The 24607-nt window shown below is 37.9% G+C and overlaps 1 protein-coding gene across 3 annotated transcripts in view; it reads left to right on the top strand.

The window, feature by feature from the left end:
• MAP3K13 (mitogen-activated protein kinase kinase kinase 13) overlaps nt 1–24607 on the top strand; it is a 139508-nt gene that overhangs the window by 54353 nt on the left and 60548 nt on the right. Inside the window, exon 1 of one of the 3 annotated variants that reach the window (XM_081025087.1) lies at nt 3103–3349. The exons of the other annotated variants lie outside the window; for them this stretch is intronic. The gene's annotated coding sequence lies outside the window, so the exon portion shown is untranslated. Of the gene's footprint in view, nt 1–3102; nt 3350–24607 lie in introns of those variants that run through there. 3 annotated transcript variants of the gene reach the window in all.

Here is a 24607-nt window from a genome sequence, read left to right as displayed (position 1 = left end):
TGATATTTGACATAGAGAATTTTTTGTTGGCCCAGTTAATATTTCTGTGGGACAGGGAAAGCATGCTAACCCAGACTGAGTTCATCTTACTAAAAGGCAAGTCCATAGAGCCAGCTAGTTTTTATTTGCCAGATTATATATTGAGCCAACATGTTAGGTGGCAATTATTACAAGCATTTATAGGCTCTGTTTTGTTGAATTACTTACTTCAAAGATTACCCCGATCCCTCATGGATTTATTGTTCCTAATGATGTTGCTGTCAAAACTTATAGCAAATGTAAGCTTCTATAACAGATTTGGTCATTGTATTGAGATGTTCCACAAAGACGTTGCCTCCTTCTATTAGTTAGTCTGTATTATTTTGGAAGAAAAAATGTTTTGTGTAAATTGTATTCTTTTACCCTATCCTGGTTGGCTTTGATTACTGTTAAAAGAAAGAGACGTATTTTCCTTATTGTCTTTTCATTTGTGGGTTTTAAATAACCTGGGTACATCGACATATTGATATAGGCCAACATGGTGCACTCAGGCCTAGGAGGAACGTACCAGCATGGCATTGCTCTTGAGCACTCCATCTTACATAGCTAAATTTCTTTGCTCTATCTTTTCCGTAGTGGTATTCCACAATAAGCTCCTGTGAGAAATTTGTGGAATATGTTGTTTGCCAATGATATTTTATTGCTTTAGTATATACAACAGTACACTGAACATCTTTGCTATGTGTAAAAGTCCTTGAAGTTGTCTTCTTCCAAATGAACTAAGCAGTGTGAAATACTAGTGTCAGGGTTGCACCCTCTGTAAGAAATTGGCAACTGCTTTCCTTCTCTCAGCTGCACAAATATCTGATTGAGAGAACAAACCTCTGTTCAGAATATTCCTGGTCACTGGACATCTCAAAACTGAGGCCTTATATTAACCATTATTGTTCCAGTTTCAAGGATTTAAGGCCATTTCCCAAGTTCAAAAAAAGTTGTAATTCGTATTAGTAAAGTATTAGTAATTGTGAAGCAAAGTGATGGGGTATGTGGGGCAGTGTGCTATATTAATCTCCACTTTTGTGTAACTTTGAACATTTTTTAAATAGTAAAGAAATGTCATGAGTTATTTGTGTTTGTGCTATTGAGTTGTATGAGTTCTTTATGTATTTTGGAAATTAACCCCTATCAGATATATGGTTTGCAAATATTTTCTCCCATTTCATAGTTGCCTTTTCATTTTGTTGATTGTTTCCTTTATTGTCCAGATGCTTTTTAGTTTGCTGTAGTCCAATTTGTCTATTTTTGGTTTTGTTGCCTGTGTTTTTGGTATTATATCCAAGAAATCATTGCCAGGAGCAATGTCAAGGATGGGCCAAGGACTTGAATAGACATGTCTCCAAAGAAGACATACAAATGGCCAACAGGTATATGAAAAGATGCCTAATGTCATTAATTATCAGGAAAATGCAAATCAAAACTACAATGACGTATTATCTTATACTTCTTATGTTAGCTATTATTAAAAATATAAAAGAGAAGTGTTGGCAAGGTTGTGGAGAAATCGGAACCCTTTTAAACCTTTGTTGACAAGGTTGGTGGGAATGTAAGATGGTGCAACAGCTATGGAAAATAGTATAGAGCTTCTTCATAAAATTAAAAATAGAAGTACCATATGATCCAGCTATTCCACTTCTGGGTATGTATCAAAAAGAATTGAATTCAGGATCTTGAAGAGATATCTTTACTCCCATTGCAGCAATTATTCACAATAACTAAGATATGGAAATAATCCAAGTGTCCACTCACAGATGAATGGATGAAGAAAATATGGTATATACATACAAAGGAATATTATTTGGCCTTAAAAAAAAGGAAATCCTGCCATTTGTGACAACGTGGATGAAACTGGAAGACATGCTAAGTGAAATAAGTCAGTCATAAAAAGACAAATACTGCATGATTCCACTTATATGATATCTAAAATAGTCAAACTCATAGAAGCGGAGAATACAAAAGTGGTTGCCAGTGACTGGGGGAAGAGGGAAATTGTTAAGTGGGAAGTTGTTATGCAATAGTTATAGTTTCAGTTATGTTAGATGAATAAGTTCTAAAGATGTGCTGTAAACATAGTGCCTGTAGTTAGTAAGACAGTATTGTATTGTGTACTTTACATTTTGCTAAGAGGGTAGATCTCATGGTATGTGTTCTATCACAAACACCAAAAAAAAAAAAAAAAAAACCAACAACAAAAAAAACCCACAAAGGAACATAAGGAAATTGAGTGATGTTGGATATGTCCACTACTTTGACTATGGTGATGGTATCACCAGATGTTTGCAGATGTCCAAACTCATCAAATGGGACACATTAAATATGTGCAGTTCTTTGTATATCAAATATACTTTAATAAAGCTGTTAAAGCTTATTGTCATTTAAAAAATGTCATGAACCCTTTGGGTGAATTTAATATAGTTGTTTTTGCTGTTAATAAGAAGGCATCTTAATAAAGTCAAAATTTGCCCTAAGATTCATTAAGAGTTCTTTCGGAGCTGTGTCCTGGTTGAATGTCTACAAGTGTAATAAACCAACGAGGAAATGTTCTGCCTTAGTTAAAGGTAGCAATAGTTATTCTTCCACACCCACTGTTGAGGCATCACAAAGGTCAGCAAGATGATATTGTTCTACAAAACAATTACATTTATGTAACGTTATCTTATACATGTACTTATATTTCCTTAATCACTAGGTTATTTCCCTACTATTTTGTTTTGACAGACAAGTAAGTCTTGGTGTGCCGGACATACATGTCTACTAGTGACCAGTTTTAGAGACTATTTTCCTGACTTTGGGTTTTTTTAATCACTTCACATCATGCACATTGCTGAATAGCAAGAAAAGGATTAAACAAAAATAGCAATAATGTTTTCAACACTGTCACAGCTCTACACACACACACACACACACACACACACACACACACACACACTCTTCAAGCTGACAGTCTGTTTTAAGGCCGTGGCCGACGCCTGATTGGCGGGCTCTGTTTATTCTGTGATCAGATTCCTTCTAAAAGGAGGCAGGCCATGACTGCCTGAAGCCTATTGGCCAGCACTGCTCTGGGCCCGCCCTTTCTTTTTCATGGCACACATCACAGCGAAGTCAGTGCGGAATCCTAAACCAGCCCAATTTACATCCATTCATGAATCTGTGACGTCAGCAAGCCTTCGGGCTCCTTTGCGGTGGGCTGGAGGATTGTGTGGGTGGAATCCCCCTCCCCCTTATTTTTCTAATTCTGCAATGTTTTAAATTAAATCTTCCATCTTTTTAAAGCAAGAAAATGGAACTGCATGTGTAGGAATTCTTCATTGTTGTGAGTACCGCACTCTATTTTTTTTTTCTGTTTATCAGCATACATTTCACAAGGACAGATGGAAAATCTATTTGTGATTTGAGGTGATTAGAAAGCTGATATTATTGAGGGAGACAAGGTGAAGAGACAGACAGAGACGGAGAAACCTGAAACCCCGTTACAGCTAGGAGCCTCTGAGACTGACAGCTGGTTTTCCTTTGCTTGTCTGCCTGCTAGACGTGGACATTTTTCATTTACGGTTGGGCACGTTACCTTTTGATGCTGGCTTGGCTTTCCTTAAAGGGGATTCATTTCTCTGAGAGATGATATGAATTGCACCAGCGGAAACCGGAACTGATACCAGAAAGGTGCTGGGAAAAGCCGGGCCAGCTAGAAGGAGCAGGTTCTACCCTGCTGAGCATTTGTCTTCCTTTCTGCCTTCCTTTCTGTTTTTCACCCTTCACCTTGCCTTTGTTTCATAACTGGGTGACAATCAATTTCTTGGGATTGCAATTTGGGGAAGAGGAATACTTGTCCAACCATTTTTTACACAAGCTTTTATAATGGGAGCTGTAGTGCTGTATTTATACACCTTTGTAGCTTTTTATGTCACTCTGCACCTTTTATTTATATTTTCAAAAACTGAAAAGCCTGCACCAGAAGCAAAAGGGGAATTAGCCTTACATTCTGATTTTTTTAATATTCCCTGATGAAAACGAAGAAGTGGTTTCTCAATATATTTTATAATTACATTGTGTAGAAATGCACATGAGTATTTTGCGAAGATACTGAAAATAGTTTATTTCAGAGTGTTTGGGAAACATGGAAAAGTTCTGATGGGTTCCATGTAATAAGTTGGTTTGATAGTTTGCTTGGAGTTTTAACAAAAAGTTAGTGTTTGTGATTGAATTTGTTTTCTAAGGCTCTGCTTGATTCTGGTGAAAATTGGATAGTAAAGAAGAGGGATGTGACATTGTGACATCTTCTGCCCCTGGGCAGCTCCTCAACCCAAATAATCTAATCGCATTTTCCAACTGTCTCACTTTGAGCAATTTATATTCTAGTTGGGAGCATGTACCTGGTTGTTCTTTCCAGTGAGAGGGAAAGCAAAATGTCTGTTATTTCTTATCATCCACCCTTGTCATGTTTACCTTGTATAATCAATATTTAGTTTTGAGAATTTCATATTATAATCTTTTCTCATGAAACAAGGCTTCTAAATTATGGCTCTAATGATATCTTTTGAATTTTCTTATTAATGAATCTTCCGACTGTAAACTCATTTCATTTCAAAATTACTCAAGGATTTAGAATTTCCTTTTGTTTTTTATCTTGGCATTGCCCTCACTCATTTTGCTTTTCTGAGTGGATTTGAACTCACTAGAGTTATAGAAGGGAAAACTGACTGATTCTAAACCAGATCTTTATCCTATATTCAAACAACTATGGTTTCGTATCTTGCTATTTATTATTTGCTAGGTTAAACAAATGACACAGTTCCCTATATTTGTAAACATCTGGACTCATTTCGGCATTTTTGGGTATGTGTACCTTCAGAGACTTTTTGAAGGTAGCAATTTCAAAGTTATTTTAAACTACTGCAGTTTACTAGATCACTGCCAGATCAAAACACTGAATTCTTAGGATTTTTTTTTAAAAGTGTGTTTAATAATCAAAGTCACCTTAACAAATGTTCATCAGACTGTTTTTTATATACATTTTGCCAAGAGGGCTTTCGTTCCATGAAAGAAATACAGTCTGGACTTTGGACTTGGTAAAGTAAAACTGTCCCTTTAAGGGACAGAGTGGCTATAGAATCTCCCTCTCTTCTCCATTCCTAGTGGCTGTATTCTAGATTGTGTTTATTTTCATGTATAGTGTACTTGTAGGGGGAAAAAACACACAAAAACTCTTAATTGTTTAATAGCAAACAATAAAATCCTGTGTATCAGTGACTGTCAACAGATGGCTTTCTGTTTAAAAATTGAAGCTACTCCAGAAGTAGGAATTAATTTATTTAGTAAACAAAGTCAGTCAAACCAGAGCCCTGTCCTGGGGAACTGTCAAAAGAATGGTTCCTAAGGGCCAGAGGCCACATCCACTGGTATATGACGGAAGGATCATACTTTGGATGGCAGAACCGGTCAGTTTGGTTTGCACTGTCTACCTACCCTCTCTCTACGTACTACAACTGAATTAGTTGCTTGGGGAGTTCAAATGAATTGAGATAGCCAAGATGACCAATTCTGCCAGGTGCCGGCCTGACTTGTAATTTTAATTGAAATAAATAACATTTCTTAAGAATACTCTTTTACTTTAAAAACATTTTTAAAGATATTACACTCCTGCTCTGTGTTAGGTATTATATCTTAAGGAGATGAGGGAGAGAAACATTGAGAAGATGCCATCTTTATTCCAAAGGAATCCAGGAGGTAAGCTACCATACAATATATAGTGTGTTGTAGTTCAGAAACTAGCCTCTGTAAACAGACTTTAAGATTAGAATAACCTGGGGAATTTTCTCTCTCTTTCTCCTTCCCTCTCTCTCTCCCCTCTTCAATAGTTTTGAGTATATTCAGAGTTGTTCAACCACCACCACAGTCAATTTTAGAACATTTTCATTATTGCAGAAAGAAACTCCATACACATTAGCAGTCACTCCTCATTTCCCCTCAAGCACCCAGCCCTAGGCAATCACTAATCAGCTACTTTCCCTATACATAGATTTGCCTATTCTGATAATTTCATATAAATGAAACCATACATGATATGATCTTTTGTGACTAGCTTCTTGTGCTTAGTATGAGGTTTTCAAAGTTCACCTACGTAAACATATTAGTGCTTCATTTCTTTTATTACCAAATAATATTCCATTATACAAATATACCCCATTTTATTTATCTATTCATCAATTGATGGACATTTGAGTTGTTTCTACTTTTTGGCTGTTATTAATAATGCTGCTGTGTAAATTTGTGAAACAGTTTTTGTATGAACGTGTTTTCATTTCTCTTGATTACATACCTAGCAATAGAATCGCTGGGTCATATGATAACTATATGTTTAACCTTTTCAGGAAATGCCAAACTGTTTTCCAAAAGCAGCTGTACAATTTTGCGTTCCCACCAGCAATGTATAAGGGTTTCCATTTCTCCGCAACCTCTCCAACACTTACTGTTTTTCTTTTTGATGGCAGCCATCTTAGTGAGTTTGAAGTAGTATCTATTTGTGGCTTTCGTTTACATTTTCCTAACAGCTAATGATGTTGAGCATATTTTCATATACTTACTGGCTATCTGTATTTCTTCTCTGGAGAAATGTCTATTCAGATCATTTGCCCATTTTAAAAGTTAGGTTATTTATCTTTTTATTTTTGAGTTTAAGTGTTCTTTATATATTCCGGATACAAGTTCTTTATCAAATATATGACTTGCAAATATATTTTTTTTCATTCTCTGGGTTATCTTTCCACTTTCTTTATGTTGTTCACAGCACAAAATTTTTTATTTTGATAAAGTTCATTATTTTCTTTTGTTGCTTGTGCTTTTGGTGTCAGATCTAAGAAGGCTTTGCCTAACCCAAGGTTATGAAGATTCACTCCTATGTTTTCTTCTATAGGAGTTTTATAGTTTTAGCTCTTATATTTAAGTCTGTGCTCCATTTTTGTGCATGGGTTCAATTTCACTCTTTTGAAGGAGGATATCCAGTTCCACCAATATTTGTTGAAAAGACTGTTGTTTCCCATCATTGAATTGTCTTGGCATCCTACCAGGGAACTTTAAAAAAAATACTGATGCATGCTCCTACCTCCAGAAATCCATATTTAATTCATCTGTGATGGGGCCCAGACATCTACAGTTTTAAAAGCTCCCCACATGATCCTAATATGCAATGAGGGTTGAAAACTATTGGTATGGACAGAAAGTTAGTCTTAGAAGAGGGATGCAACTTCTGAATCAGGAGAGAGAATGAGTGAAGACATAGGATTCTGATATGGAAAGGAGGGAAGAGAGGAAAATTAAGAAGATCCATACCAGAAAGCATGGATTTTCTTGCTAAGTGGGAGTTAGTCACTTTGAAAGAGTGAGGGCATCATTGGAGGTTAGTGAAATATGTTAAAGGAAGAGAAGGAATTAACATTTAAGCACCTTTTGCATGCTTATAAATCTGCTAGGAGCTTTCATATATATTATTTTATTTAAAATGTAATCTTAATGATGTGAAGTACATATTATTACTCCCATTCTACAGATGAGAATACAGGCTCAGAAAGGTGGCTGACTCAGCCAAAGATACCAGGTCGTGCACATTCATACTCAATTTTCAAAACCAGCTCTAATTCTTGAGTTCATTCTTTTTCATCTGTGTACCATGGATTTTGAGCCTAAGTCCTACCAGGAATTGTTATTGGTCCTGTCCAGCATGAATCTAAGATCTTCTCTAGCAATGCTCTGGACTGGACAAACAGTAAGATAAGTTGGATGGTGGGGGTAATATAGGGATAAGTGTTGGCACAGCAGGTGCAGTAGAAGATAAGAGGGTGGGGGTAAATGAAGATTATCGTGTGATGGCTAATCATGGAGCCCAGGCTGGCTTTACACTGCCTAGGTATAGCTGGAAAGAAAAATTCTAAGAGGATGGAGGGCCAATATACCAGGTATACAAGAATGATTGAAGGAGATAAGGGGGAGACCGTGATGGAAAAGAGGATGTAGCAAATAGAATTGGGGGGGTGTAGAAGTGTTGGCATTCATTTAACCAACAAATACCAATTTTGATACATTTTTTTCCTTTCTTAAAAGTGTATACATTTTTTTGGCATCCTCTGTATTTATTGAGCATTTACTCTGTGTTCTAGGTACTGGTTACCCAGTAGTGAAAAAAACACAAAAATTCTTGTCCTGTTGGGGACTTATTTTATTGGGGAAGACAAACATTGAATAAGTAAACTGTATTTAATCATAAATGTTAAGGAGGGAAAAAAATGTGGGAGGGGAATAAAGAATTCAGGGAGTGGGGTAAAGTCAAAACGGGACTTTTTCATTGTGTGGTCTTTGTGAAGATAATAGATTCCCCAAAGAGATTAAGGAACCATCAAACCAAGGGGTCTGGTGGTTGACCACCGGGTATATAAATAGAGCATCTTTTAAGTAGTAAAACTCAAAGTGAGTATTTAGAATTAACTTTTTGTTTACCACTTTTTCCCCCTTGCGTGGCACAGAGTAGACACTCCATAAACATTTGCTTATTGTGACACCATTTTTTTGGATTAGTGATTTTTTCCCCACTGGGCAGAGGCCAAGGCAGAGGTGGTGCTTGGGAGACTTTCTGCTTGCTGCCCTATCAGGATAGCTCCTTCTGAGCGTGTGTGTGGATGTGTGTGTGCCTGTGTGTCCATAATGTCACCACTGAAATCAGTGCAGAGTGAGCAATAGTTAATGGGGGGGGGGGGTGTCTAGTTCCCAGATGACTTGGGCAGAGAACCACCAGTGCAGACAATATAGGAGACACATTTCTTTTGCTTGTTACATTTTAATAGGAGATTCACATGCATCATTGTGAAGAGAGGGTGAAGTGAACCTTTGGTGTATAATAAAGTTTTTAATAATGAAATTCTGGTATGTAACCATATATCTGCTTTTTTTTCTTTATCTAGAAGATTACTCATATTAAGAATATATAAAATCAACAAGTTGTCTGTTTACCTGCTGGAAGGCACAGGGATGCAATAGGAAAAGGATTGGCCCAGGGAGCAGTGTCAGGTCATTCGTGGCAAGACAGTTCTCTCAGCTTTTTAAAATTTTTGCTCATCTTTGGTTTTAACATATGAGCTGAAGAAATTGTTTTTATTGATCTCAAATGTTCTTTTTAACTCTAACATGTAGGATTCTTGGAATCTGGTTATTACTGAGATCAAATAGGCAAGTGACAATTTCTAAGACCATCTGGTTAAACTCTGCCATTCTTTCATAGTACTTTTGTAGGAGTTTAACCCCCATGCATGCTGCTACAGCTGAGGAGGAAGTGCAGCGTCACAAGTGTTTCAGGTGGAGATAACTGAGTGAGACACAGAAAGGTTAACTCAGTTTCAGATTTGCCCTGGGACTTCCTCCTAAGCAGGAAATAGCGTCCTGAAGAGACCTGACCTTGCCATCTTTAGCATGCTCATTATAAATGTCATCTGTCTTGGCCATTGTGCTTTGTAGTTGAGAGAGTTTTCATGAGACTACTGATCTGGCGGTCTGGGCTCAGAGGGGATGTGGGAACAGATAGTCTAATAACCTCAGTTTGGTTGTGTGTTGTAGCTTTTTCCTTGATCTTTTCCTTTGGCTTTTGTTAGTGCTCTTAAGAAACAAAATTCATCATATTGGCTTTTTCTGTCCATCTCTCACTACCTTCCATCATTCTCTGACTCAGGCTGAAGCATGAGTTAGAGAAGGGGGAAAAATTGCAGTAAATAAGAAAAATGAAGACCCATAAAATCCATAAATGGTATAACCAGTCTTTGAAACAATAAGATTTTCCTATTTCATATGAGGGTTGCTAGATTTTGAAAATTATTCTTTTCAGAATTCTCCAAATAGCAAGTTGGTTGACGGATTGGTGTTTTGAGTTTGCAGGTTTTGTCAGAGAAAAAAAGATAAATTTAAAAAATTACAAAACAGAAAACTTCACTTTCACTGTTCACCAGTCTAGAATTTTTCTTATATCCTTTTTTATTTGTGTAACAGTCAAACAGAGAGGGCTAATACTAGTCCAAACATCTATAGTAATTTCGCATAGTTCCATTTAGTAATAATACTTATATGTGTAGCAATGTGGTAAAAACATCTTTCAAAAAGTAATCATATATTGCAATTCCGAGGCAATCCTAAGAGAATGTGCAGTAACTGTGCAATTTCAATTGTTTACAATTTTTAAGGAAAAGCAATATAGGATTTCCCACTGACAGATAATATTTGTCTTCAATGTGCTAATTTGTATTATGAATTCCTGGGCGGTAATAGTAGAATTGAGCAGTACTAGGAGGACATGTTAGTGAAGTTCTAGATTCTGAGGGTGAAGGGCTTAGGAAATAGCCAAAGACAAAGCACAGAAAAAAGGAGATAAAGAAAAGGGAGGCAGAGCCCAAGAGACTGTGGCAGAGCTGATGGGCTCATGGGTTCAGGCAGGTGGCAGCCAGGACAGCAGTTTCCACCTTAAACCAGAGAGTGGATCTGGGACCCAGACTGAAAAAGACTCTTTTAGAGTACTAAGGAGGGCTGTCACAGTAGCTATTACAAAAGAGGGCTCAATTTGCAAAATAAGCCCACTGAGGCTTCTTTCTACCCCTGAGGCTCTGTGCCTGCATTTCTAGTAGCTGGCCCGCCTGCCTTCAATGGGACACATTAGGCTATTTGCAGGCGTGAGTCTTTGAGACTAGTGAGATCAAGCCCACTAAAATACAAAGCCATGGTTGCTTTTTCCAGGGAAAATACTCTTTTGATTAAAGTGAGATTAAGCATTTTACTAATTACTCACCAATTATCTCCTTTCACATAACAAATTCAAGTACATATGCAGAGTAAGAAGAAACAGATGCGACATACCTCTGGAAATTTCTAGTCACCACTTTCTAGACCAAATTACAGACTCATTTATAACCTTTGCGAAGCACAGAAACTCCTGGGAAATACCCACCTGATATCGCAGCTGCTAGGGTCAAGAGCCAATGTGAAGAGAAATTTTTCTGCTTTGCCAGGTTCTCTCTCCCCCCCTCCTCCTCCCCCTTCGATTTCTGGCCATTTTTGAACAGAACCCCTTCCATCTGTTTGTCTAATCAAAAATAACTGAACATTTGCTTTATACTGCTTGTGTTAATGATCAAAGCTAGGCCCTAATCTAATCCTTAAGTATTCTCAGAGACCTGGAGACCAGAGGAGATTTCTTTGAGAAAGACAAACAAGCACATAATCCTTTATGTTTTCTTTTCTCCAGTCAAGGCTTCTGCCATAATACATTGAAACAGTACTCACTCCCCATCACCTGCTCTCCTTTGATCATAAGGTTATCTATATTGATAAGGATTTCCTTTAAATGAATTTTATGCCTTTGATACTGGCTTTTCTTAGAGTCAAACTGCTTTTGCCACAGATTGTTTTATAAACAGCCTTTGTCTTTTTCCTGCTATTTGAAAGGCTATGGAATAGTTTTAAAAACGAAGAACAACTAACTGTCCAAAGTCTAAAAACCTTGGACCAAGTCTGGAAAATAAAGAGGAATAACCAAGAGGACCTTATTATTAATGCAGAGCAAAAGGGCCCCAAGGGTAAGGAAAAGCGGGTCACTCCCAGGTAGTACCTATTTAGGTAAAAACAGAAAATAATGTCTTATGAAAATAGTTCACCAAGCTCATGAACAGTATGAAACTGCAATTGTGATTCCCCTGAAATGCACATGGCTTGTACCCAGAAATGCCTTTGTTCTGGAGAATAGTTATGCGTTGGAATTGACTGTGTGCTGGACTTGAAGGTACAGGGTGAGGAATCCATAGTCTTGAGGCTTCCATCTTCTAAGAGAAATCTCTTCTGGTTTATTCCTGGGCGGTTGCAGCCAAGGATTTGCCAGACACCCAGAAATTAAGCTTTGGGGCCTTGTTTTAAGATGTATTCTTTCACTGCTCTATATTATCACAGGAAATTGAAAAAGTAAAAAATAAAAATAGAAAAATAATAAATGTTCCTTTGACACTTTTTACCAAGCAGATTCTTCAGATTGTCCTATTTTTGTATGTAATTCATAAAATATAATTTGTGAGAAACTACTCAAGAATTTTTTCAGATACTTTAATCATAGATTCTTTCAGAGTGTGTCTAAATAACAAGAGGAGGGGGGGAAAAACAGTATTTTTCCCCTCTATTTTTGTTTCTCAGTTGACCCACCCATATGGGTCACCCCCCACGAGCCATGCATGACTAGGTCTAACCATCCTGGCTAGCCTACCAACCTCCACAAAACCTGGCCCTAGTCCGTGAGGATTTCTTTTGATGAGCTATAAATTATTTCTTTCCCCTCCCTTCCACCAAAAAAAGATGCATTCTCAGTTTAATAACATTAATCCTGCAAGAGACTTAACCCGTGGACCAGCTTATACAGTGGTTCTCAAAGTGTGGTCCCAGGACCAGGAGAATCAGCATCACCTGGGAACTTGTTACAAATGCAGAGTCTCAGGCCCCTCCCCAGAGGGGCCCGGTCATCTGTTTTAACAAGCTGGCTAGGTTATGCGGATGCATACTAAAGTTTGAGAAGTTTTGATTTCTAGCAGAGCTTCTCAGGCTTTTAATGTGGATAGGATTTTGTTAAAAACCGGATTGGGATTTACGTAGTAGTCTGAGGTGATTTGGTCAGCATTTCTAATTAGCTCCCACGTAATGCTGATGCTGCTGGTTCTTGGACCACTCTTTACAAGGAGCAAGGATCTGAAGCATTGCCACGAGCCACTCCAGGGAATGCTTCAACAAGGAGGCTCTATCAAAAGTATAACTATCCCCGTAGTTCCTAAGGAAATACTCCTAAATGAGGGAGAAGTTTTATGCATAAAGATAGTAATCAGAGCATTATTTTAATTGAAAGAAAAAGAAATAGCCTAACTCTGCAATAGAGGGAAATGCAGATTCCACATTTGTGAATTCACGTATTCACTAAGAATTTTTTAGCCCCCACATCCATGCAGCACTTGTGTGGTCATTCGTAGACATGTGCAGAACAGGGAAAAATTTGTTACCTGATACACACTCCCACCTGAGAGGGAACGAGGTGACTGTCTCTGCCTTCTTATTTCAGCGTTCATAACTGCAAACAAGTGTCCCTCTGGAAGTTGATTTAGTGCCCTGTTTTTTGTGCTTTTTATTGGTGATTTTGCTGTTTAAAATAGCCCCCAAGCATAGTGCTGCCTAGTCTTCCTAAGCGCAAGAAGGCTGTAATGTGCTTACACAGAAAATGTACTTCATTTAGGCATGAGTTAGGGTGCTGTTGGCTATAAGTTCAATGTTATTGATCAACAACGTATATTAAATAAAGTGTCTTTAAACAGGAACACACATAAAACAAGGTTACGTATCAATCAGTCGACGAAAATGTTGTGGCCAGAAAGGCAACCCTGTATTCCTCCCAGAAGCAATTGTTAGGTGTTCACTAATTTGGTGCCCTGGTGACTTTATAGACATAATTACCACGAATAACAAGAATTAACTATAGTGAATGGTCAATTGATAGGATACATGCTGCCATTTAAAAATGATGCTGATGAAATCCACGCATTCATATGAAAAATATGTGTGATAGTAGTGGTTAAGAGAAAAGAAACAGGAGACAAAGTTCCAAATACAGCACAAGCAGAGTTACCTTTAAAATTTTTTCAAGTGAAAAATTGAAGAAAGTACAACTTTTGAGTTAGAGGGATAGAATTACTTCTTTATTTCTGAGGTTTTTGTAATATTCTTATGTAGCTTTTATGTTTAAAATTTGTCTTACTTGTTCTTTCAGAGGTGAGAGTTTCTAAGAGGGACCACTTTTTCACCTCCTTGAATGGCAGAGGCAGTACATTCTGGTTAAAGAGTTGACCTTATTAGGAAAAACCGTATTAAGATTAGGATAAGAGAGTGTGCTCTCTGTGTTAAACCAAATAAAAATTGTTCCCTGTCACACTATGAATATCCCAGAGAAATCCAGAATTACAAACCTCTAGCAAAGGTAAACTAGGTTCTCATTTGATAGATGCTACTAGAACCATGCTTTGTAAATGATTTGTCTTGCCTCATCAGAGCTTTTCTCATTTCTTTACATTTTCCCACTCTTTTGACATGGTTCAGAGCTTGGCTTCTAAAATAAGATGAGAATTGAGTACTGGCATTTCCATTTATTAACTATCTATGCCTTAGATAAGTTATTTAAAGTCTCGGTTTCCCACATGTATATAATGGGGGGTAATTCTAGAATCTAGTGAGGGTTAAATGAAAGGCTGAAGACAGTACATAACATATACTAAGCCCTGAATAAATCGTAGTTGCTACAGTATGTTAGCTTCATTCCTCTTATTGATTGTGTACCTTGTAAAAAAGGCTGTCAGTTGATACTGGGGGAAATTTAAAAAAAAAAAAAAAAAGGAAGCAGCAAAAAAGAAATAAGTAAAATAGTATTCCTGTCCACAAACATTCCCAGTCAGCTTGGAGAGATTGACACATGCTCTATAATATAACAGAACAGTGTTCTCAAACTTTTTGGTCTCAGGACCAAAAAAAATTATTAAGGACTCCAAAAGGCTTTTGTTTATGTGAGATGTATCTTCTACATGGGCCACAGTAGACATTAAAACAGAAGAATTTAAAGGCTATTAATCTAACTTTTAATAAACCATTGCACATTACCATAAAGAACTTTTTTATGAAAAACAACTATAGTTCCCAAACCTCCAAATTTTAGGTGAGGAAGGTGGCATCAGGAAAAGAGATTTTTGCAAGTCTCTTTAGTGTATGACTTAATAGATTACATGATAGCTGGATTCTCATCTCCGCTTCTGCTTTCAACCTATTATAATATCAAATGGCATATAGTAGCCCCTGGGAATTACCACCATATACTTGTGAGAGAGTGTGAGTGAAAAAAGAAAATAACATCTTATTATGAAAACAGTTCTGACATCACAGACCCACTAAAGGGCCTCTGGGATCTCTAGGAATGCCCAGAGCGTGCTATGTGCATTAGATGTGAGTGTGAAGGGCAAGAATAATAGCTACTGTCTATATTGTGCTTACTCTGTGCCAGACACTGTTCCTAGTGTTTCATACGAGTATATGTAAACCTCACTACTCTTCGAGATAGGGGCTATTATTATTGTCCCTAATTTCCAGATGAAACTGAAGCACAAAGAGGGTAGATTCCTCAAAGTGCAGCTAGCATTCAGTTTCAGATAGTCTGGCTCGAGGGTCCAGACTTTCCTCTATGCCACTGTATTGCTTCTGTACTTGGAAATTGAGGCATCACCACCATCCATCTCTAGAACTTTCATGTTCATAGAAAAGACATTTCTCTTAAGAATGGAGATTCTAATAGACAATCATGAGAGAATACTTTATTGTGGCTAAATACAGAGCAGGATTTTATTCTTGTAAATGTTTTCAGCCTTCAGCTTTAACTAATAAGTTTCTTCTAAATCACTTTACATTCAGATTTTTTTCCTTTCTCCCAGTTTTATCAACAGCACTGCTCTACGCACCCCAGTCTGTCCAGAGTTCCTGTCAGTAGCTGCCAGTTACTGCAGTTTCAAGGCTAATAGGATTTTTTCATTCTTTTTAAAATTTTGATAAAATATACTTAACATAAAATTTACGGTTTTAACTATTTTTAAGTGTATACTTCAGAAGTATTATGTATGTTTATATTGTTGTGCAGGCATCACCACCATCCATCTCTAGAACTTTCATGTTCCCGAACTTAACTGCTTTACCCATTCAAGAATAACTCCCCATTCTCCCCCCGCCCCCCCCTCCGTTACTGGCAATTAACATTCTACTCTTTGTCGCTATGAATTTGACTATTCTAGGTACATCATATATTAGTGAACTCATACAATATTTGTCCTTTTGTGACTGGCTTATTTCACTTAGCATAATGTCTTCAAGGTTCATCCATGTTGTAGCATGTGTCAGACTCTCCTTTCTTTTTGAGATTGAATGATGAAGTCAGGGTTTTGTTTATTAAGAAGAAATCATAAACACAGGACCTGAAAAAATATCAGTTATGAAAAAAGAAAAAGAATGTAAAATACTATAAAATTTAAAGAAAGTACCATAAATCTATAATATACTGCTTCTATGCCTTATTACAAAGCTACTGTTTTCAACATTTATCCTAAAACTTGATGCTGCTTGGTAAAACAAAATTTAATAGGAGATTAAAAAAAAAAAAAGAAGAATGGCTGGGCAACAGCTAGAACCCATCACATGTATTGCAGCCATTTCTCATGATTCTGGCCTTTCTTTTTCCTTCTCATGCTTTTTTCTGCTCCCATTCCCTTTTCCCTATCACAGAGAAAATAAAACAAAACCCTCTTTCATCTCACTAAGGAATGGCCATTTTATGGAACTGTTCGCAATTTAAAAAGCAGATAAGTTGAATATTTTACACTGACAGTATAAAAGGCTAAACAAACTGAAGCACATTCTATCTGAGTATAACCTGTGCTTTTTTGTAGGGAAGGGGGTGGGGTGGGTCATGGTCCTTAAGAAGGATTGGTATAGGCAAGTTTTAACTATTATCCTGGTACCATACAGAGAACTTAGCTTTCAGTACATGCTCTTGAATGACTACTATATGGCTGCTAGGCTGTGCATATAGTGAGGACACAGTGGTGAACAACCTTATCATGGCACTGCCCTCACAGAATTTACAGCCAAGTAGAGGAGATAGTTAAAGAGCAATTATAATGCAGTGATATGTGCTCTTAGGGAAGTGGGGGTGAAGGAGTACAGACAGCTGGAGGAGGACATAAGTGGAGCATCTAACCCAGACTTGAGGAATGCAGGAAGGCTTCCCAAAGGAAGTGATAACACCCAAACCCTGAAGAACAAGCAAGAACTGGGTGGAAAGAGGTGCACAGAGTGTGTGGCATGCAAAGAGGGCTGCAAGTGCTAGATTCCAGAGGTGAGGGAGAGAACAGTGAATTCAGAGATGTGAAAAAGAGTCTGGTTGGTGAATTGCAGGACTGTATCAAACATGAGGCAAGAGAAGCAAATGCTGAGAGAGTTGGACTTTATTCTAGGAACAGGAGGTTGTATATAATTGATTTGTATGTTCAGAATTACATGCAAAAAAAAGCATTCTGGCTATGGAGAGAATGAAATAAGATGGAGAGACTAGAGACAAGGATAAAATTAGGGGATTGTTAAAATAATCTAGGCAAAGATGATAATGACCTATGCTAGAAAGGGTTATTGTGATGGAGAGAAGTGCACAAGTTGAAGAGATATTCAGAATGTTAAAGGATACTTTTTAAAGGGTAAAATAATGACTCATACACACAAAATGACTATGTGTCAAATATTTTCTTTAATTCATTAATTAATGAGGGAACCAGTAAGATGTTATAAGGAAAATTCGAAGAACACACATATATGTAAGCAATAGGGAATGCTGACTCACTGTGTAATTAGGGTCAATATCCATAGGGCATTAATAATCAATTGCATTCCACCAGATACAATTCATTTCTGTGTACAACAATCAGTTGAGTTACTAGATGTGTGCTACAATTTTCAGAGTTGTAAATATCTCAAAAACAAGGAAAACCCTTCATAAACAGAATGGTGCCCTAGGCAAGGATACTCAGTAATCTTTCTTGCCTGTTTCAGTCAGTTTTCCCTGACAAGAAAATATCCACAGGATTTTGGTGATTAGTTGGATGTGGTGATGGTGAGCTGGGAGAAAAAGAGAAAGAAAAGTCGCTGTGACCATTCATTCAAGGAGGTTGAGGGAGCATTCAGCCAAGATTTTGAAGGTGAAACAGGAGGATACAGTGGAAAAATTTTGGAGGGAAGGGACAATAGGAGATGGGGTCAGGGAAACAGATGTACAGAGAAGTGCAGGGTCGATACTATAAACCAAATCTGCTTACTTCTTGGGCAGTAACAACGGAGAACAGAAATGTGATGCAAGGTGGAACTAACTGGCTACAAGGTTTGAAGAATTATTTCCAGTAGGCCTCTAATCTATAGTGTCGGTGTTAGAACTCTATTTATCCTGTGTCCCTCTGGGCACCTGTCCCATGCACCTGCTTGCTTGGTAGAAGCCTAAAGGATGATTTCAAGGATGGAGAAGGTGATTTTGATGTAACTAAATTGATTTAATGAAAATAAACTCTGAAGATTGAGAACCATATCTTGTGCACTTTTCTAGTTCTGGGATGCCTAGCATAGCATCCAAAAATTATATTTCATAAATGTATAGAATGAAAGACTAATATTTCGGATTATGGCCTAAAAGGAGTTCAAGGGCTTACCACCAGATCACGTAGCTGCTTAGGTCAGGATTCTACGATTCATACCCAATTCTTCTGATTCTAAAGCTCATGTCACTAGGATGAGTGAGTTAAATTACAACATCTCATAGAATTTCCAGCCTGCCAATCATTAGGAAAGATGAAAAAGTATTTTGATATTTTTTTATTCCTCATGTTTTCAGTAACTAAATATAACTGCAAACGTTAGATATGCTTTTTCTAAGGAGAGGTCACTTTCTAAAAAGACCTAGTTTGAAATCAGATGGACCTAAGAATCCATCTACTAACTATAAATTTGGACAAATTATTTAACCTCTCTGAGCCTCAGTTTTCTCATCTACAAAATGGTGATAATATTGACCTTCATGAAGGTATAAAGATTAATTGAGATAAAGTATATAAAAAACATAAGCATAATAGGTAACAGATACTGGCATTTTTTTTCTTCTAAGGCTTAAAGTTTTTGCATGCTTACTTTACAACAAAACCTGCCTTTATTTGAACATGGCTATATTTAGCATATAATTCCTTTGCTTAATTCTTGATCAATCTAAATTTAGGTTTTTAAATATAATTTATATAGAAAGATCTTTATTTCTTGATACGTTTATCACCTATTTCAAGTACTTTGCTTTTCTCTCTTTCTTCCCTTTATACTAAGCTTTACCATTACATGTTTCTGGAATCACACTCCTGGATTACAACTTCAGTTGGGTTTGGTTTGTTACATAGTTTTTTTGGTCCCCTTTGTTGATTCTCAGATGCAACAGGCATTTCTAATTCAAAATCTATTTCTAATTTTGGTTTTCATAATACCGTTACAATTCAAGATTGTTGTTGTTGGTTTCCTTTTTAAAAGGTATTTGGTGAAAGTCCATAATTCTATTATATCCCTCTGCTATTTCCTGAATATATGCAAATATACTGAAATCATAAATGGATAGATATATCCTATCAGACCTCTGTGACAAAAAGCATTTAAGGGAGTTAAAAGTGATATAATAAGGATTTGATCTGTTTCCCATTGTTCAGGAAAGGGAATGTTACTAAACTGTAGTAAGCCTCAATTTCCTCAGAGAAGGGTCAATTATACCTGTATAGCCCACCTCACATGGCTATTATAAGGCTCAAATGAGATTTAAAATACATGAAATTACTCTGGAAACCCAATGTATAAATGTAAGATAACACAGTGATTACTATTATTATTTGCATTCTCTTGATATATGTCCTAAGTACGTAGGCCAATGGGACACCCAGTATAGGAAGTGTCTGTATTCCCCCAAACAAACGAAAGCTGGACTGTGACATTCTTCCATCCTCCTCTCAGTTTTTCTGACTGTCGATCAGAAGGCTTTATGTGATGAAACCCCATATGCTCACTTTGGAGTGACTGAAGGCATGTAGACCTTTTCATTGCGGGGTGTTGTGTTTGCAGAGTTATTTACCCCACCTAGCAACCTGGCCCAAGACAAACAGTCCCTGTTAGCTACACAGTGACTTGCTATACCTGTCATTGCTCTGCTAATGTAACAGCAAACATTTACTGGACCTAAAAGATGGCGTTCCCCTCCCCCCATTAATTTCTTTCTCTACTTGTTTTATGGTCTCCAGAACTAATCTGTAAGATGAGAGAATCTTACATCTGAAAGTCGGAGAGGTCATTTGCTTCAATCCTCTTTACCAAAGCAGGAGTCTTATAATTTCTCTGATAGATTGAGCATTTCCAGGGATGGGAGAGCTAATCAGTCCTGCGATATCCTTTTCCATTGTCAGATTGTTCTGATTCCTTATATTCACTGACTTTTTTTAATAAAAAGGGACTGTAGAGACCATTCTAGTCCAATTCCTTCCATTTTTGATGAGGAAATTGAGGCCCAGAGAGGTTAGGTGACATGCCCAAGGCCAAACAACTAATTTATGACACAGCTGGGACTCCTGACTCCTGGTAGTTTATTTCCAAATCATTAAACTGCAAAATTACTGAAGTCATAATGTTCAGTAGTATTAAATGCTGTAATGCAGTATATAAATGCTTTACTGTGCAGCATATTTTAGCATAGCAAATATTTATGTTGTACCATAACCTTATTTTGATTTTGATGGAGAAATCTAAATCTTTCCTTTTAATTATGTACAAACATCTCCTTAAAGCAGAAACTCCCTGCTTTAAACAAGACCTTTTTCCCTTTGTTTTCCTTTTTAGAGTGGGAGAGAGGGAGAAGTCATCAATCTGATTTTTATACCTCAGAAGTCATATGGCCAAAAAAAACACACAAAAACTCATTTTTCTGACTGACATGAGGGTTGTGGAGTGGACTGGAGCCAGGGGCTTTTTAATATTCCTGTCAGGCTTTGGTCCCAGGCCTGTCAGTGGAAATGTGGATGAGACAGCAGTACAGCCTGCCCATATGCCAAGGGGACTTTGAAAGGTCGCTTGGCCTCTCTTTTCCTTCTGGAAGGACTGCACTTAAAGGGAATCTGCAACCTCTTTGTCCTGTGAAGTTACTCACTGGAAGCTGTAGGATCAGCCCTTGTCCTGTGGGGGTGGTGAAGGGGAGGCCATAACGCTGGCTATGATGGGAAAAGCTAATAGACTCTGAGAGGGTTTGAGGTGTGTGGACAGACGGGGTGGGGGCAAGGGGAGGAAGGAGCCCTGGAAATGGTGTGGTATGAAGAGCGGACGAACAATGCTCTCTGTTCTGAGAAATTACCAAGAGCTTGAGAAAGAAGACCTAGCAGCTTTGAGCCTGTGATCCAATGGGCTAGCCTTTACGTCTCTTCAGTTGTAGATATACAAATATTTATTTCAGATGCATCAGCAAGAAAGATATTTTCTCTCTAAATTTCAAACTTTTGGCCTCATTGCCTTGTGGAGACAGATGATCAGACTTGTTTCCCAAAAGCAGAAAGCTTAATCTATTGCTTGCACCTCTGTTATAAGCAGGTATCATGGCCTGCCTTCATTTGTGTTTGTGGCTATCTCCCCTAGTAGACTTGAGTTCTAAGGAACAGGGACTTTTCTTTAAACTGTGAAATATGTAAGGCATGCCAAAAGATAAAGAAGATACCATCTTTACACCCTTTTATCCCTATATGGCTTCTAAGGAGCCCTGTATAGCACGTAGCCTGCATCAGGCACTCAGGAAAGGTTTGTTGATTTGCAGCACTGACTTCCTTCTTCTGTCTGTGCAATCATCATTTCGATCCCTTTTAGATTATGTGGAATCAGAATCATTTTCCCTGGGGGCCTAAGCTCTCAGGATTAATGCACATATACTCATATTCATGGAAATCGTCCCTGCTCTGAAAGGCTCGTGGAACAGTGGTGCCCACATTAGACAGTCCTAGCAATTGTTGATGGTGATTAGAACTCAGAAGCAGTGTTCTATTCAGAAGACAAGTTTTAAATAAAGAAATGAAACACAATAAAGGTATAAATAGCTAATGGGAATATGGATGTGGCCTTAAATGCGAGAAATAGTTTGTTGTCTGTGTTCCCTGTTTCATCCTTTAGCCATTACTGATTTTTTGAGGAGACTCAAAAACTGGCTCATGGAAGACAGAGGGTTTTGGAGATAGGAATACTTTTGGGTTGAGGAAAGGATAGGAGATTATTCATGTGTGTCTGGGTATGTGGTGTGGGGTGCTGGGTGATAGATTCAGGAGGCTTCTGAAAGAGACAAAGGAAAATAATAAAATAACCCTTGAGAAAAGATTAATACTGATGACCAAGGTAAGGATAAAGTGAGTCCATAAAATTTATAACTCTCCTAATGTGAGTATAATAATTAGGTGAAACTTTCCCCTCGTACTTGTCTCCCCAACAATAAGTAGCCCTTTGTCCCAGTTTCAGTTTAGCTACTTCCTCATTCCGTTTCCAACTGCCTTGCCTGATAGAGTTATGTGGAAGTATAAACACTAACTTGTCACCTCCTCACTGCCGCTCCCTAGCTGGCACCTATTCTGGATTTCCTGCCTTGAGTAGTGATAGTATCTTGTCATCTCCATTTGAAAACTCTGTCACCATCACAGTCAGACACTATATCCTGTCAATTCTGTCTTCTAAATATCTCTCAGATTCTTTCCATTCTCTCTATACTAGCTTTTCCCCATCCTCCATCCATCCATCTTTTACCCTTAAACAGAATCATCTTTCAAATCTAATCATGTCACTTCCCTTCACCTCGCCATACTTCTCTGCCCGTAGGAGAAAAAGAAAATCCTCTGATCTGCCTTTCCAGCCCTATCTTTTCATCTCTGATCATCTCCTGTCAGCCCTGCTAACGTGTTTCCTTCTCCCCAAATAACCACATGGTTTCTTTCACACCTCTGTATTTGTGCAGGGTCTTCCTCTGACCGATACCCCTTATACCCTTTCCCTATTCATCCTGGACAGCAATTTCCCCTTCTTTATACTTCAAAAATGCTTTCCCATCTCCCATAGAGAACTTCTCATACTACACAGTGATCATTTATTTGTTCGTTTCTCCTCTAACAGTTTGTGAGCTCCTCCAGAACAGGGGTCCACTTCTTGTTCTTCTTTGCATCATCCTTTTTCCTTCAGTACCCCAGGTGATTAATGAAGCAATTGTTGAATCAGAGCGTGAGCTAAAAAGAAAATATCTGATAAGCGACCGCCTTCCTCACAGAAATGGGAGTTTTTAGATGTAGTCTTGTGATTTCGGTAGCAAATCCAATGAGTGCCTTTCTCAGATGGCTGTCATGAGAACTGATGTGAAAATGTCTATAAAAGTCCTTGAATATCTTAAAAGATGTGTCAGGTCTAAGCTTTAAGCAGCATACCAAAAATCAAAACAGTTGTTTTAGCACTTCTAACATGTGTTCTCTTTCTAAGAACTATGTCAGATGCCCTTTAAGGCTTAATCGAAGACCTCAAAAAGTATCCTGGCTTTCCACTCGTAATTTTCTGATGATTTTTATAAACTCGATTCTCTGCACTGTGTGTCTTTATTTTTACCTGCTTATGCATTCCACACAATAATCATATTTGGAAGAAATAGTCCAAAGCAGCTAAGCCCTGAGCTTGCAGTAAGAGGCAGAGGAGGACAACCAGCCACTAGGGCCTGTCTGGGGCTGCGCAAGTTTAGACAAGCACATGCATGCAGAATCACATACCTTCTTGCTAGGTTAACTCCTCGGTTTTTATTCTGTGGTAAATAATGTCACCTTTTACTTTTCAAAACACTGAAAACAGATGAAGCAGCACTGAACCTATTGTTCTCTCCCACTTCAAGGATTTTTTTTTTTCCCAGAGCTTCTCAAATCCTAAATTCCCATTTAATTGCCAATATTTAAAGTGTAAGAATTTTCCCTAAAGTTTCCTGAATTCAGAAATTTGGTATGAGGTTTGCAGAAGGGAGGGGGCAGGAGGAGCCTGAGAGTTTGTTTTGAACGTCTGACAGCCCTGTGTCCTTCTGCTGGAGCCGAGTCCCTGGTCTGAACTCAGAGCTGCCCTGTTCTTCAGCCCCTCCTATGGATGGCTGGGCGGCACTGATAGATGGATTCTCCTAGGGGAGCTTCATGGATCAGCCCTCCATCCATTACCATGTAGCAGGATTATAATTTACAGCCCAGATGGTGACTAACTACCCCACCACTCCCTATTTACTTCAGTAAAGCAGCAGAGGTATTAACCATTAAATTGCTTCCCTCTTTTTAAAACCATTGATGCTATTTGCAAAGAACTCTGTATAAAAATACTTGTAAAAACAAGGGGAAGAGTTAAGTTTCATCAGAATGTGAAGAATATTACAAATTAAAATGAAAAATAAATAACTATGGGGTCAGGCTTATTTTCTTGGCCTACCTCTGTGTGGAAATTAGGTTTTGAGGCACAAATTCTGGTCAGATTACTGAAGAAGGTGTTGGCTCTTTCTTCTCCTTGGTTGATTGTTAAAGCTTACTGAACTACCTCTTATAGGAAACCCCAGAATATATGCATGTCAGGTTCTTGCCAATGGAACCTATAATTCTTAGCTATTCAATACTTTTGAAAGCTCGAGTGTGATAAGTACTGGTCAGGGGAGATTTCCTGAAGAAGACATAGTCCGTGCCTCTTTGGATTAAACCAGACTTTCAAAGAGCTGTTTACATGGACTCTTTTACTGTAAGTATTACTTTTCTAGAATACTTGGGAATCTTACCCTGTATAGAGAGGTACTCTGAAAACTCTCCTGGGAAAGATGCTACTGTATTTGCTGCGAGGGTATTGTTGAGGCTAT

This window comes from Rhinolophus hipposideros (genome assembly GCF_964194185.1).
Source record: "Rhinolophus hipposideros genome assembly, chromosome: 2".
NCBI classification, from domain to species: domain Eukaryota; kingdom Metazoa; phylum Chordata; class Mammalia; order Chiroptera; family Rhinolophidae; genus Rhinolophus; species Rhinolophus hipposideros.
The sequence above is the reverse complement of the archived record's forward strand: the minus strand, read 5'-3'. Positions and strand labels throughout refer to the sequence as shown.